Consider the following 14,088-nt stretch of genomic DNA (forward strand, 5'->3'; position numbering starts at 1 on the left):
ATACTGTTTTTCTATACCAACAAGTCTTAATTCAAATCCCTAGTGGGCAGTCCAGGATATGAAAATCACTGTAATCTAATCTAGCAGAGGAAGACGTATGAATCATCATTACACAGTCTGAAAAAAAGAGCAAAGATTAATGCCAGGGTGCACAGAGGTTAGGGAGCCACGGTGACAGCTTCCCGTGGGCTACAAACCCAACAGAGGGACCCACTGGGGAACAAACTTTGGAGAAGCAACATCCAGGTTTCCATCCCAGAGGGAAGAGAAGAATGGAACAACGGTGCCATGTGCTTAGGACCATGCATAAAAGCTTTTTTTATACTGAGGAAAATTCAAGAACTGAGAGTGAAGGAGTGGGAATTTGGCTCTAGAAATCACTCCAGGTGTGACTCTACTGAACACTGCTGGAGCTCTGAAGCTTACTTATAAGCAGGAACTGTAAGGACTGTGGAATCGATCGTGGCATCTCAGAAAATGGCCTACAAACCCCAATCCTCTGCATGGGAAAACAAAAGAACACGCATAGGGCAAGCACAATGATAGAGTAGCATGCCAACAAGAAGATGCTCATTGCCACATCCCAGAAACACACAGTTCTAAAGGAAGTCTTGGCCTTTCCCTAAAACCTTCAGAAAGAACACCAAAGCTTCCCCACCACCCAGCTCCAAGAAACCACAGCTCAAGTGCACTAGGAAAGTTGGTCAGGAAGCCTGCAGTCCAGAACCATCACTTGGCTTATTTTTTATTTATTTATTTATTTATTTTTTGTTTTGCACAGCTGTATTCAATTTTCTGTCCTTGGGGTTTTAAAAGGAACATTTATTCTAGGGCCAGGATTCTCAAGTTTTATGGTTATACAACTCTCTCCCAGGGCCAAAGAATGTTTGCAAAGTCTTAAACCCAGCAAGGAGAATTAGTCAAAGTATCCAAATGAAAGTGAAATAAAAAAAAAAATTAAGACTTGCTCCAATTTAGATTCAGCCTCGTATTTGGGTGTCGTGTACCTTCTGTTTTCCCTTTAGATTTTACCAGCTATTTTTCTTGTAAATATAGGTAGGAGGGTGGTGTGTGTGTGTGTGTGCAGGTGTGTGTAGAGAGAGAGAACCAGTGAGGAAAAGAGGAGCACACAGGTGAATTGAGAGTCTTCTACGGCTTCTCCTTCCTGCTATGGTAAATTTTATCTTTTTTTTTTTTTGTAGAGACAGAGTTTCACTTTATTGCCCTCGGTAGAGTGCCGTGGCGTCACACGGCTCACAGCAACCTCCAGCTCCTGGGCTTAGGCGATTCTCCTGCCTCAGCCTCCCGAGCAGCTGGGACTACAGGTGCCCGCCACAATGCCTGGCTATTTTTTTTGTTGTTGTTGCAGTTTGGCCGTGGCTGGGTTTGAACCCGCCACCCTCGGCACATGGGGCCAGCGCCCTACTCACTGAGCCACAGGCGCCGCCCGGTAAATTTTATCTTAAATAAGGCCCACAGCTTGCATTAAGTCAAATAGAAGATTGCAAAGAGATTCCTTTAGGATTATTATATTCTTTTTTTTTTTATTAAATTATAACTGTATACATTGAAGCATTTATGGGGTACAATGTGCTGATTTTATATACATTTTGGAATGCTCACATCAAACTGGTTAACAAGGCTTCGCCTGACTTAATTATTGTGTTAAGACATTTATACTCTACACTTAATAGATTTGACATGTACCCAGGATTGTTATATTCTTGTTTTTTGTTTTTTTTTCCAATTCAGAGATCAGGATACCTCTGACTTTTTGGTAGCTAAAACAAAAACAAAAATAAAAACCTATATTTTACTTACAAAAGTCAAATCCGTATTTTTAATTGAAATATTCTACACTAATTTCATTATCAATGTCCAAAAATCATTGTTGGAAAAACAATAGGGGAAAAAGAGGAGGCTCCCACCAGCCCAGCTAATCAGGTTTCTAAATGCAGCCACACTTGGAATTATTTTAGAAAATCTACAAGTCCCTTACCTGTCCCCTTTTGTCTTCACTCTTCCTCACACCTACATTCACACATGCCCAAAGGCTCTGTCCACACGGATTCACAAACATCACTTTTGTGTTTGCTCCCAAGTCTTCTGAACAAGCCTGAACAGGGTGAAGTTCCTGCCTGTTTCCTACACACTCGTCTATCTGACGGCCAAAGCCAAGTTCAGGCTTCAGGGCTGAAGGTTTGCGACAGAGCACACACCATCACACGAGAGGCCTGGCTGCCTCCCAAGACAAATAAGACGTTTTGGAGAAAGAAAAGTTATTTGCACAGATCCACCCTAAGCAGAAAGAATGGAATTGATACTCCATAAAACGACCTGAAATGTTGTCAGTGGCACCTGCTTACTATAGCCCGAAGCTCGGAAAGTAATCAGAAGACAAGGCAAACTGACCTGGTGCGACCCTAGTCATAGTGATCCCCTCCTGCAGTCTTCGTTCCAAGGAGGTTAGTTGAGAGCAGAGCAGACCAAACCCCTTCTCTTGGTAAGCAGTTTCCTTTGCTCTTTTAAAGTCAAGAAATCAAAAGTGCACTTTAGCACGGCCCTGTGGCCAAGAAGGCCTTGTAGCCAAGATAACAGGGTGAAGTTCAAATGATTCCTTCCATATAACCACTCTAATTCTCCCTTGTTTGGAGGGAAGTGAGTGCAAGTTCTAAACCTAGGGCAGAGGACAGCTGAAACAAATAGGGTTCGAAAGTCAGCGTTTCTTTTAACCTAGAAACATCTTCATGGATGACAGTCTAACTTCTGATCATTTTCTCAGAAAAATAAATTTTAAGACCCCATGGATCTGCCTTCTCTAGAACAAATGAAGATGCTTCTTTCATTCAGAATAAGAGCGTTTGAATGAAAGTAATACTAAAAAATTCCATCTGCAAAGCCCACCTGTAAGCTTCCTTACAGGTACAATAAAACACAACCAAACAGCTATACCCATATAATTTTTAAAAAATGCACAAGAAAAACCCTTACAAGGAGTCTTTAGTCAAAGTTAAAGAAATAAGGACATTCTTGGCTGGGGGTGGTGGCTCATGCCTGTAATCTTAGCACTCTGGCAGACCACGGTGGGTGGATTCTCTGAGCTCAGGAGTTTGAGACCAGCCTGAGCAAGAGTGAGACCCCATCGCTACTAAAAATAGAAAAACTACCCAGGCATTGGGGTGGGCACCTGTCATCCCAGCTACTCAAGAGCCTGAGGCAAGACTGAGGTTGCTGTAAGCTGTGACACCATGGCACTCTACCCGGGGTGCCAAAGTGAGACTCTGTCTCAAAAACGAAACAAAACAAAGAAACAAAAAAAGAAATAAGGATGTTCTCTAATTTCATGACAAGCCGATCACAAAACACTGGCTTTTTTTTTTTTTTTTTTGTAGGGACAGAGTCTCATTGTACCGCCCTCGGATAGAGTGCCATGACGTCACACAGCTCACAGCAACCTCTAACTCTTGGGCTTACGCGATTCTCCCGCCTCAGCCTCCCAAGCAGCTGGGACTACAGGCTCCAGCCACAACGCCTGGCTATTTTTTTGTTGCAGTTTGGCCGGGGCTGGGTTTGAACCCGCCACCCTCGGCATATGGGGCCGGCGCCCTACTCACTGAGCCACAGGCACCACCCAGAAACTTTTAAAATATTGTTTTATGATAGACCATTTAAATTCCCATGCAAGAAAAGGGGAAAACAATTTAACTAGGAACACACAGATATAATTTTTAAAAACTGACTTAGCAAGATTTGCACGTGCCTGCGTGCACACATACACACACTGCCTGGACTCATCCATCAGGAGCACGTGTGTGTGTGTGTGTGTGTGTTCAGTCACATGCTCAAAGCATGGCTGCTATGGTCTGAATAAGTCCTCCTCCCCCACAGGGTTCATGTGCTGGGAACTTAATCCTCAGTGCAACAGTGTTGGGAGGCTTGAGAGGTGATTAGGTCCCCAGTGTTCTGCCCTCATGAATGGATTAACTTCATTATTGCCAGAGCGGGCTCTTTATCCTGAGGGTGGGTTTGCCCTAAAAACAGAGTTCAGACCTCTCCTGCTCACGCTTGTGAGCTCTCTTACCACCCAACACCTCCCGCCATAGTATGACACAGCACAAAGGCCCTCACCAGATGTGATCGTGAACTTCCCAGTCTTCAGAAATATGAGCCAAATAAACTTAATACTGTTTATAAATTACCCAGCCTGTGGTATTCTGTTATGGCAGCACCAAGCAGACCAAGACGATGATGTTTGCTCAAAACATTTCCAACGGGCTTTGTAGCCTAAGTAATATTTTCTCAAGAGAAGGGAAGGCCTGGGTTGTTACTTGATGGGAAATCTGTCTTATAAAGTTGTTTTCACAGACTCTAAATTAGTAAGGAAGCATGAGGAAAGAATGGCCTGACGCAGATGGTAGGATCCATGCCCAGTGCATTTTTCAAAATTTCTACATGAGACCCTCCACCCCTAATTTTCATCTCCTTCTCAGGAACAGCCCAAGGCCAAAATTTAGGAGTCATTCTTAAGTCTCCCTCTTGGCCTCACACCCTAAATTTCATCTATCACCAAGTGCCGAGGGTTAAATCTCCAACACATGTCCATACACACACACACACACACACAAGCTTTATTGATACATAATTCACATCCCACTGAATTCACCAATTTAATGTGTAGAATTCAACAGTCCATAGGATATCTGCAGAGTTGTAAATCATTACCAAATTAATTTTAGACATTTTCCATCATCCCCAGAAGAAACCACAGACCCTAGAGCAGCGACTCCTAATTCACCCCTGTACACCCACAATCAAAAGCAACCCTTCCTTTACCTTCTGTCTATAGATTTGCCTGTTCTGGTAACTTCATATAAACAGTGATATAATATATACGTTCTTTGGTGTTTGGATTCTTTCTTTTCAGCATATTCAATGTTTTAGCATATATCAGCACCCCATTCCTTTCTATAGCCAAATCATATTTTATTATGGTATGTAAAAATATTATCACATTTTCTTTACCCATCCATCAGTTGACAAACCCTTGGGTCACTTCCATTCTTTGGGTGTTATGAATAATACCACTATAAACATTAATGTTTTTGAGTGGGTATCCTGGGTTATAAAACAAAATAAACTGTATGCTTAATAGTGTTAGAAACTGTCAAACTGTTTTCCAACTGTCAAACTGTTTTCCAAATGTGAAAGTTCCAATTTCTTCACATCCCCACCAACACCTGTCATTATTTGACTTTCATAGTGGGTATGAAAGGGTAACTCATCGTGGCTACAATCTGTGTTATGGTGATGGCTGACAATGTTAAAAATCTTCTCCTGTGTTTCTTGGCTTATTTTCTTTGGATAAATATCTAGTCAGATCCTTTGCTCCTTTTTAACAGAATTATCTTTTTTTTTCCTGAGTCATAAGAGTTCTTCATACATTCTAGATACAATCCCTTATCACATACGTGATTTGCAATTATTTTCTCCTATTCTGTGGGATGTGTTTTCTCCTATTCTGTGGGATGTCTTTTCACTTTCTTGATAGCATCCTTAGATGTGCAAAAGTGTTTATTATTGATTCACTTCAATTAATGTATTTTTCTTTTGTCACTTGCGCTTTCTGGTGTTACATCTAAAAAATAAACACCCAATCCAAGGTCATTTCATGTCCATGTTTTTTTTTTTTTTTGAAGAGTTTTAAAGTCATAGCACTTACATTTAAGTCTCTGATCCATTTCAAGTTAATTTTTCTCATATCCATCCTCTCCAGAAACACCTGCACAGACATACCTGAACCAAACTCTTTATCGGCTCTCTAGGTTCACCTCAACCCAGTCGATACCTAAAAGGAATCACCATGGCTACTGAAGAGAAAGGATGAGGGTGGACATACTTGTCTTATCCCCGATCTTAGGGAAAAAGCTTTCAGCCCTTCACCATTAAGTATAATGGAAGCTGTGTGTTTTTCACAGATGCCCTTTCCAGGTTAAAGACATTCTCTTCTACTCCTACTTTGTTGTTGAGGGCTCTTCTTTCTTTCTTCTTTTTTAAATGGGAAGAGGCATTTGATTTTGTCAAATGTTCTCTCCACACAGAACATGTCTTTGTGCACTTGCGGATGCTTTCCCTATATTTTGCTACTTCTCATCTTCCCAGGTTTCTACTTGAGGCCATTCCTGGATCATCCTATTCAAAAGCCTCCACTCATCACCAAATCTTCCCCAGGCAATCAACTATATCGTTTAACCTTCAAAGCGCTCAGCCATTATTATTATATGTGCACATTCTGATGACGCCTGTATTGTCATACATGCATTTGCCAGCATGTAACCTTTATTTAATTTTTATTTCAGTTTTTTGAGACAGAGTCTCCCTCTGTCACCTGGGTAGAGTGCCCTGGCGTCATAGCTCACGGCAACCTCAAACTCCTGGGCTCAGGAGATTCTCCTGCCTCAGCCTCCCACGTGGCTGGGACTACAGGCGCCCAACACAACAGCTGTCTAGTTTTTCTATTTTTAGTAGAGAAGGGGTCTCACTCTTGCTCAGGCTGGTAACCAGAATTTTAGTCCTCGCAACTATCACATCTGCAGGATAGATACTATGCTCTATACATAAGCATCTATACATAAGCACTACCAATCCCATTTTTTCCCCTGTATCTCTAACATCTAATGCCACGCATGGTTGGTGTTCAATAAACTATTTAATGAACAAATAACACCAGTCCCAAAATGCCCCACAAGAAAAGAGCTTCTCAGGACTGTGATGAGAGCACTGCCCATTCATTACACGCACCCATGGAGATTCACAAGGCACATTTGTTTTGAGGAAGGTCGTTCAACTTTAATCCAGTGGCTCATGGACAGACCCATCTTCTTTTTTTTTTTTTTTTTTGGCCGGGGCTGGGTTTGAACCCACCACCTCCGGCATATGGGACCGGCACCCTACTCCTTGAGCCACAGGCGCTGCCCGGACAGACCCATCTTCTGACCCTGGTTCCCACTGCGTGAATAGCCCAGGGGAGCTGTGTTCCAGGGAACACACTTGGAGAAATAACTGCCCCAGAGAGGCAGGTCAAACAGCACAGTTCCCAGAAAGAGGCTTCTGCCCCCACTTTGGGCTGGCTCCCTGCTCATCCTTCATAGCCACAGCTCAGTTCAGGAAAAAATCCACAATATTGTGTTTTCCTTTTCTTCCCTTAAACACCTTAAGAAACATGACTCTGAGAAAATATGAAGATCTTTTTTTTCCAACTCTCCCTGGAATGGCTCGACTCCCCCTGTATTTTTTGTGGTCTCATCCCACATCACAGAGGCAGCTGGAATTTTCTCAGAGCTCTGGTTTATTGAACGTGATTCAAACAAAATCACTCCTCACGATGTGCTCCAGCCTGTTCTGGGAGCACAGGCAAAACCAGCGGCGCGCTGACCACAGAGCTGCTACATTGCTTTCCTCAATACTCACCTTAATGCTGATATTTAAATCATGGCTTTCGATGTGGAATGACTTCAAACTCATCACATCGCAGCTTCCTGAGGGCACGGGGTCATCGCTTGAATGCTCTCTGAAAAAGGGAGGAAGAAAAATCTCTAAGATCTAAGGAAATAGCAAACAATATAACACAACCTCAGGCAGGAACAGCAGAAGCCTGCGCTGTGCTATGGTTAATTTGCTGTCTCTGGAGAGTTTTTTACCTCTCAATATTATTCATCAACATCGCCTACAAATTACAGGCTGTGGTTAGAGTATCTTTTTTTTTTTTTTGAGACAGAGTCTCACTACGTTGCCCTCGGTAGAGTGCCGTGGCATCACAGCTCACAGCAGCAAACTCTTGGACTCAAGCAATTCTCTTGCCTCAGCCTCCCTAGTAGCTGGGACTATAGGCACCTGCCACAATGCCCAGCTATTTTTGTTGTTGTTTAGCAGGCCTGGTCCGAGTTTGAACCCACCAGCCCCGGTGCATGTGGCTGGCGCCCTAACCACTGAGCTACAGGCACCAAGCCTAGAGTATCTTTTTAAACCTCTTGTAAAAAGTACTCAATAAAAGAATGCATTTTTATTTCCTTCATCTTAAACACAGAGAATAAAGTCATTTCTACATAATCATTCTCCAAAGCTCTTATTTTTCTGTGGTGACTGAATTTTTATATATTTTGGTCTATGGGCAAGAGTCCTTTTTGGTGACTGTGAGTACTTTCTCAATTCAAATCTACATCAGTGCAAAATAGGGAGTCTTGGGCATTTGCACCGTGAAACAGGGAATGCTGAGCAAAGACAGGAAACAGGTTGGGACTCACCAGGGAGTTGGCGGTCCACAGCCAGAAGGAACTAACTAGGGCCTAGTTCCTTAGAAAAGGAGAGAAGTTGACCAAGAAGTTAGGGGACTAGGCCAACCCATCTAAGGCACCTAGGATGAGTGTTTCTAATACAACTTGGTCTATGACAATAATTCTAGGCACCTGTATACATCTGTAACATGTATTTTCCTTAACGGCTAAGGGGGGAGGGCAAACCGCACCTGCCCTGGAATGGAACAGAATAGAAGACAAACATACGTGTCCCCCTGTGGTTTGCCTGACTTGAGGTAGTGTGTATCAAGATTGACAATATGTTAATAGTGAGATCCCTTAGGCTCAGAATAGCAGACAATCTGTGTGACACTTTATGACTCAGCCTGGGAGAGGTCTCCCTGTGCTCCCACACAACAGAAGAAAGCCCCTAGGTTTACCAGTTGGTTAGCTTAAGACGGGTGACTCTGGGAAATCCTTTGTTTTAGGCTACAGAGGTACTTCCTTCTGTGTTCCCCACAGGTCAATTCAGCACTTCCGGGTATTACCTTTTGACAAAGCCAGGAAAGAATTCACTTAAGCACACAAGGCCCTGAGCTGAACACAAGCCAGCAAGAATACCAGCACTGCAGAGGACCACAGTGGGCAGCCCTCGGTTCTCAGGTTTATAAATATTGAGATGTTTGCCAGAAGCCTCCTTTATCAAGTGTAAAGAATATGGGTTTCTCCTCCCAAGACCCAGAGGCAACTTACAAGGAAATCATCTTGTGGTGGGCGAGGGGAGGGAGAGGATTCAACCCATGTGAAGTTCCCACGAGGAGAAAAAAATAAAAATTATCATCACCACTGCCCAGTGACATTCAGACAGCCACCAACTCATTATGTGAAGCCGCAAAGATGGTTGCGGTAAACACAGACAAATTATTGGGTTTAAGGAGTCTGTTTCTTGTGCCTAAAAAATAATCACATTCCCTTTGCTCCCATAAAACTGTTTATTACTAAAGAAGCTTTGGAGCCTTGAGGACTCAATTTAAGCCTCTCTTTTCCCCCTAGGGTTCCTTCTCAGGACTCACAACTCGTTTGTAATCCCTTGGCTGCTTTGGGAAAGAACACCCTCTTACTGTGGCAGCCACGAAGGAAGGAAAAATTAAGTTATGAGGATAGGGAACAGGCCATGAGAACCACAGAGGCCGAGGAAAGAGAAAGAGAAGAGATTGTAAGTCGAAGAGGTGCCTTCATGCTCCCCTTTTCTTATCTTTTATTTTTTTGAGACAGAGAGCCTCACTCAGTCGCCCTGGGATTGAGTGTCATGGCATCAGAGCTCACAGCAACCTCAAACTCTTGGGCTCAAGTGATCCTCTTGTCTCAGCCTCCTGAAGAGCTAGGACTCCAGGCATGTGCCACAAGACCTGCTAGTTTTTCTATTTTTAGTAGAGATAGCGTCTTACTCTGGCTCAGGCTGATCTTGAACTCCAGAGCTCAAGGGATCCACCTACCTCAGCTCCCAGACTGCTAGGATTACAGGTGTGAGCCACTGCACCCAGCATGCCCTTTCTTCTTAAAGAAAGCACCACTCTCTGCCCGGACACGTACATCTGTCCCTGGTCCACATTCCTGGTGCCCTTCTAGAGTAGGAGGTCTCATACCCACAGTGCTCAGAAGATTCTTCTGGAGGGTCTACAACTGTGGGTAGAGACAGAAGAAAATCTACAGTGCAAATCATGAGCCCAAGGACCAAGAAAGAGTTTAAAAGGCCTGGACTTGCAACACTGCAATGTTGCTTTAAGACAGCGATTTTCAACCAAGGCACCGAGGCACACCCATGTACCGTGAAAGGATCTTAGGTGCCATGAAAAATTTTTAAAGATCGTTAATTATTTTCAAGTGAAGTTCAAAGCACAGTAAGTATATTCTTTATTTTACTCTTCTTTTTTTTGATCAACATAATTTAAGTGTGCCACAGAAGTTCAACTATAGGTTCAAGTGTACTGTGAGATAAAATCAGGTTGAAAAACACTGCTCTAAGACAAAGGGAAAACCTCAGTTGCTAGATAATAGAACTTGAGAATAGAATATATAGACAGGAAAACACAATGATAAGCTTTCATGCAGTCGGGATAATTTAGGAAAAAGCAAAGAACAAGAATGCAACCGGAAAAGGGTCCACATTTAGTGACAGGTTAAAATTGAGGAAACTAGTTAAACAGGTATAAAAATGGGGTGGGGGGGACTTTCAGAGGGAAAGAGAGCAGTAGAGAATGGACATGGACAGTAATCAGGTTTAAGGCCACAGGAAGAGAGGCGAAGCTCAAGGCCAGAAGAAAAGCTTTTGTCAAATCACTCCAGGGCTCTCTCGACTTTTCCAGGGTATTTCTTCCTGTTCAAAACAAACGTTCCCTTGACTTTCACAACTCAAGTGTGAAAACTCTGACAATGCTCTGTGACTAATTTTAGACCCATTTCCCTGGAGGGGAAAGAAAGACATCCTTTTATGTCAATGTTTCAAATCTCTGGTTTGACAGAAGGTGCCCAGGGAAGTGTCCACATTGAATGGATGTATCTCCTGAGTTTAATTCACCTGCTACTGAACGCCTATAATACCATGTGCCTCTAGGTTCAGAGCTGTGGGCCGAATGTCCCCTCTCCACCAGGTGCCCAATAAGCCTCCCATTACAAGCCCTGGGGACAGGGCTGCCATGAGACCCAACTTTTACTGCCATTTTCTCCCATCTATTTCCCTCGACACCCAGAGCCAGGAATGCACATTCTTCCAGATATTTGCACTGAGCTCTGAATACTTCCTTCCTACCCTCACACAAACCTCAGGGTATCTTTTAGGATTCACGTCAGATGCCTCCAGCTTCCAGGAGACCTTCTCTGACTGCTCCATTCTTCCCAGAGACCTCTCTCTCTCCTGAAGTTGTGCCAAAGACATGATTATAAATGATCACTGTAGTTAATTCTCAACCATCCAAGGTTCCATTAGCCACGGTAATAATAAAAAAATCATTATGATTATTTGAACATTTGTGTACAATAAATAAGTAAAATGCCTACAAATCAACAAAACCATCCACCCACCAGAAGGTCTCCATGGACCAGAAATAACATAATGACCTGCAGACATTGCTATGGGCTGGAGGAGTGAGGGGACAGCTCCATCCCATCACTCTTTAGACAGGTAATTACTATGTTGACCCCAAGGCTTGTCATCCTGATAGCGTTAATCCTAAGAGCAAACCAGTGGATGGAAAAGCCACTGGTCAGTGACCGAACTGTCACATGTAGGAGCCGAGGTTAGAAGCAACAACAGTGGAATGATCCCATTGGGAGACAGGACGGCAGGGACAGTGCCCGCCTCAAAGATCACTGCTTCTCTGCGATTCCTTTAGAAAGTGAAAGGAGAGCTCTCAATGGCTGGCTGGCGTTCATTACCATACCATGTACACAGGTGTGTGCACACAGCTCTAGAAAACACTTGGAGAAACAACAAATAACAACATTTTAAGAGTACTAACCACTGGTCTGCTTTACTTGTCAAGTAATGTACAGGAGATTTTTTTTTTTTTTTAGTTCAAAGTTGTTTTTTTTTTTTATTGTTGGGGATTCATTGAGGGTACAATAAGCCAGTTACACTGATTGCAATTGTTAGGTAAAGTCCCTCTTGCAATCATGTCTTGCCCCCATAAATCATAGCTGTGTACCTTAATTCAACCATGGGGTACAATGTGCTGGTTTTATGTACCATTTGAAATGTTTTCATCACACTGGTTAACATAGCCTTCATGACATTTTCTTAGTTATTGTGTTAAGACATTTATATTCTACACCTAGTAAATTTCACCTGTACCCTTGTAAGATGCACCGTAGGCGTGGTCCCACCAATTACTATCCTTCCACCCTTCCTTCCCCTCCCCCCCAATCTCCCATTTTCCCTTCTTCTTGGGCTTGTAATTGGGTTATAGCTTTCATAAGAAGAAATTGGTTTCATAGTAAGACTGAGTACATTGGATACTTTTTCTTCCATTCTTGAGATACTTGGCGAAGAAGCTTTTTAGTTTGATCGGGTCCCAGTAGTGTATTTTTGTTACTACTTCAATTGCCTGGGGAGTCCTCCTCATAAAATATTCACCCAGGCCGATTCCTTCAAGAGTTTTCCCTACACTTTCTTGAAGTATTTTTATAGTTTCATGTCTTAAGTTTAAATTTTTTATCCAGTGAGAGTCTATCTTAGTTAATGGTGAAAGGTGTGGGTCCGGTTTCAATCTTCTGCAGGTTGCCAGCCAGTTCACCCAGCACCATTTGTTAAATAGGGAATCTTTTCCCCACTGAATGTTTTTAATTGGCTTGTCAAAGATCAAATAACGGTAAGTAGCTGGGTTCATCTCTTGGTTCTCTATTCTGTTCCAGACATCTACTTCTCTGTTTTTGTGCCAATACCATGCTGTTTTGATCACTATCAATTTATAGTACAGTCTCAGGTCTGGTAGCGTGATTCCTCCTGCTGTGTTTTTATTGCTGAGTAATGTTTTGGCTATTCAAGGTTTTTTCTGATTCTATATAAAACGAAGTTTTATTTTTTTCAAGATCTTTAAAATATGACAATGGAGCTTTAATAGGAATTGCATTAAAATTATATATTGCTTTGGGTAGTATAGACTAAAAGTTGATTCTTCCCAGCCATGAGCATGGTATGTTTTTCCATCTGTTAACATCTTCAGCTATTCCTTTTCTTAAAATTTCATAGTTCTCTTTGCAGAGATCTTTCACGTCCTTTGTTAGGTATACTCCCAAATATTTCATCTTCTTTGGCACTACTGAAAAGAAATAGAGTCCTTGACTGTTTTTTCGGCTTGGCTATTGTTGGTATATATAAAGGCTACAGATTTATGGGTGTTGATTTTGTAGCCTGAGACATTGCTGTATTCCTTGATCACTTCTAACAGTTTTGTAGTAGAATCCCTAGTGTTTTCCAGATACACGATCATATCATCTGTGAAGAGTGAAAGTTTCATCTCTTCTGACCCTATGTGGATACCTTTGATCGCCTTTTCTACCCTAATTTCAATGGCTAAAACTTCCATTACAATGTTAAAAAGCAATGGGGACAATGGGCAACCTTGCCTGTTTCCTGATCTAAGTGGAAATGATTTCAATTTAACTCCATTCAATACGATATTGGCTGTGGGTTTGCTGTAGATGGCCTCTATCAGTTTAAGAAATATCCCTTCTATGCCAATTTTCTGAAGTGTTCTGATCATGAAGGGATGCTGGATATTATCAAAACCTTTTTCTGCATCAATTGAAAGAATCATATGGTCCTTATTTTTTGGTTTGTTTATGTGCTGAATTACATTTATAGATTTACGTATATTGAACCAGCTTTGAGACCCTGGGATAAATCCCACTTGGTCGTGGTGTATAATTTTTTTGATGTGTCGTTGGATTCTGTTTGTTAGGATCTTATTGAGTATTTTACCATCAATATTCATTAGTGATATTGGTCTATAATTTTCTTTTCTTGTTGGGTCTTTCCCTGGTTTGGGGATCAAGGTGATGTTTGCTTCGTAGAATGTGTTTTCTACATTTTGGAAGAGGTTTAGTCATATAGGTACTTGTTTATAGGAGATTTTTTTGTGAGCCTGGACTTGTAATATTGTTACACATGAAAACAGCATCTATAGAAGAGTGAATCCATTCCTAAATACTAAATGTTTCACTAAGTAAATGCTGGTTGTTTTCACTAAGAAGACTATATTCAAGTTAATAGGGACCACCATTCGGCATTTTACCTTTC

At 42.1% G+C, this 14,088-nt stretch overlaps 1 protein-coding gene across 1 annotated transcript in view; it reads right to left on the reverse strand.

The window, feature by feature from the left end:
• Positions 1-14,088, reverse strand: part of SVIL (supervillin) — a 267,829-nt gene that overhangs the window by 180,389 nt on the left and 73,352 nt on the right. The window contains exon 3 of the mRNA XM_053572488.1: positions 7,468-7,567. The gene's annotated coding sequence lies outside the window, so the exon portion shown is untranslated. The remainder of the gene's footprint in view (positions 1-7,467; positions 7,568-14,088) is intronic.

Source organism: Nycticebus coucang, chromosome 20, assembly GCF_027406575.1.
Source record: "Nycticebus coucang isolate mNycCou1 chromosome 20, mNycCou1.pri, whole genome shotgun sequence".
In the NCBI taxonomy this organism is placed as follows: domain Eukaryota; kingdom Metazoa; phylum Chordata; class Mammalia; order Primates; family Lorisidae; genus Nycticebus; species Nycticebus coucang.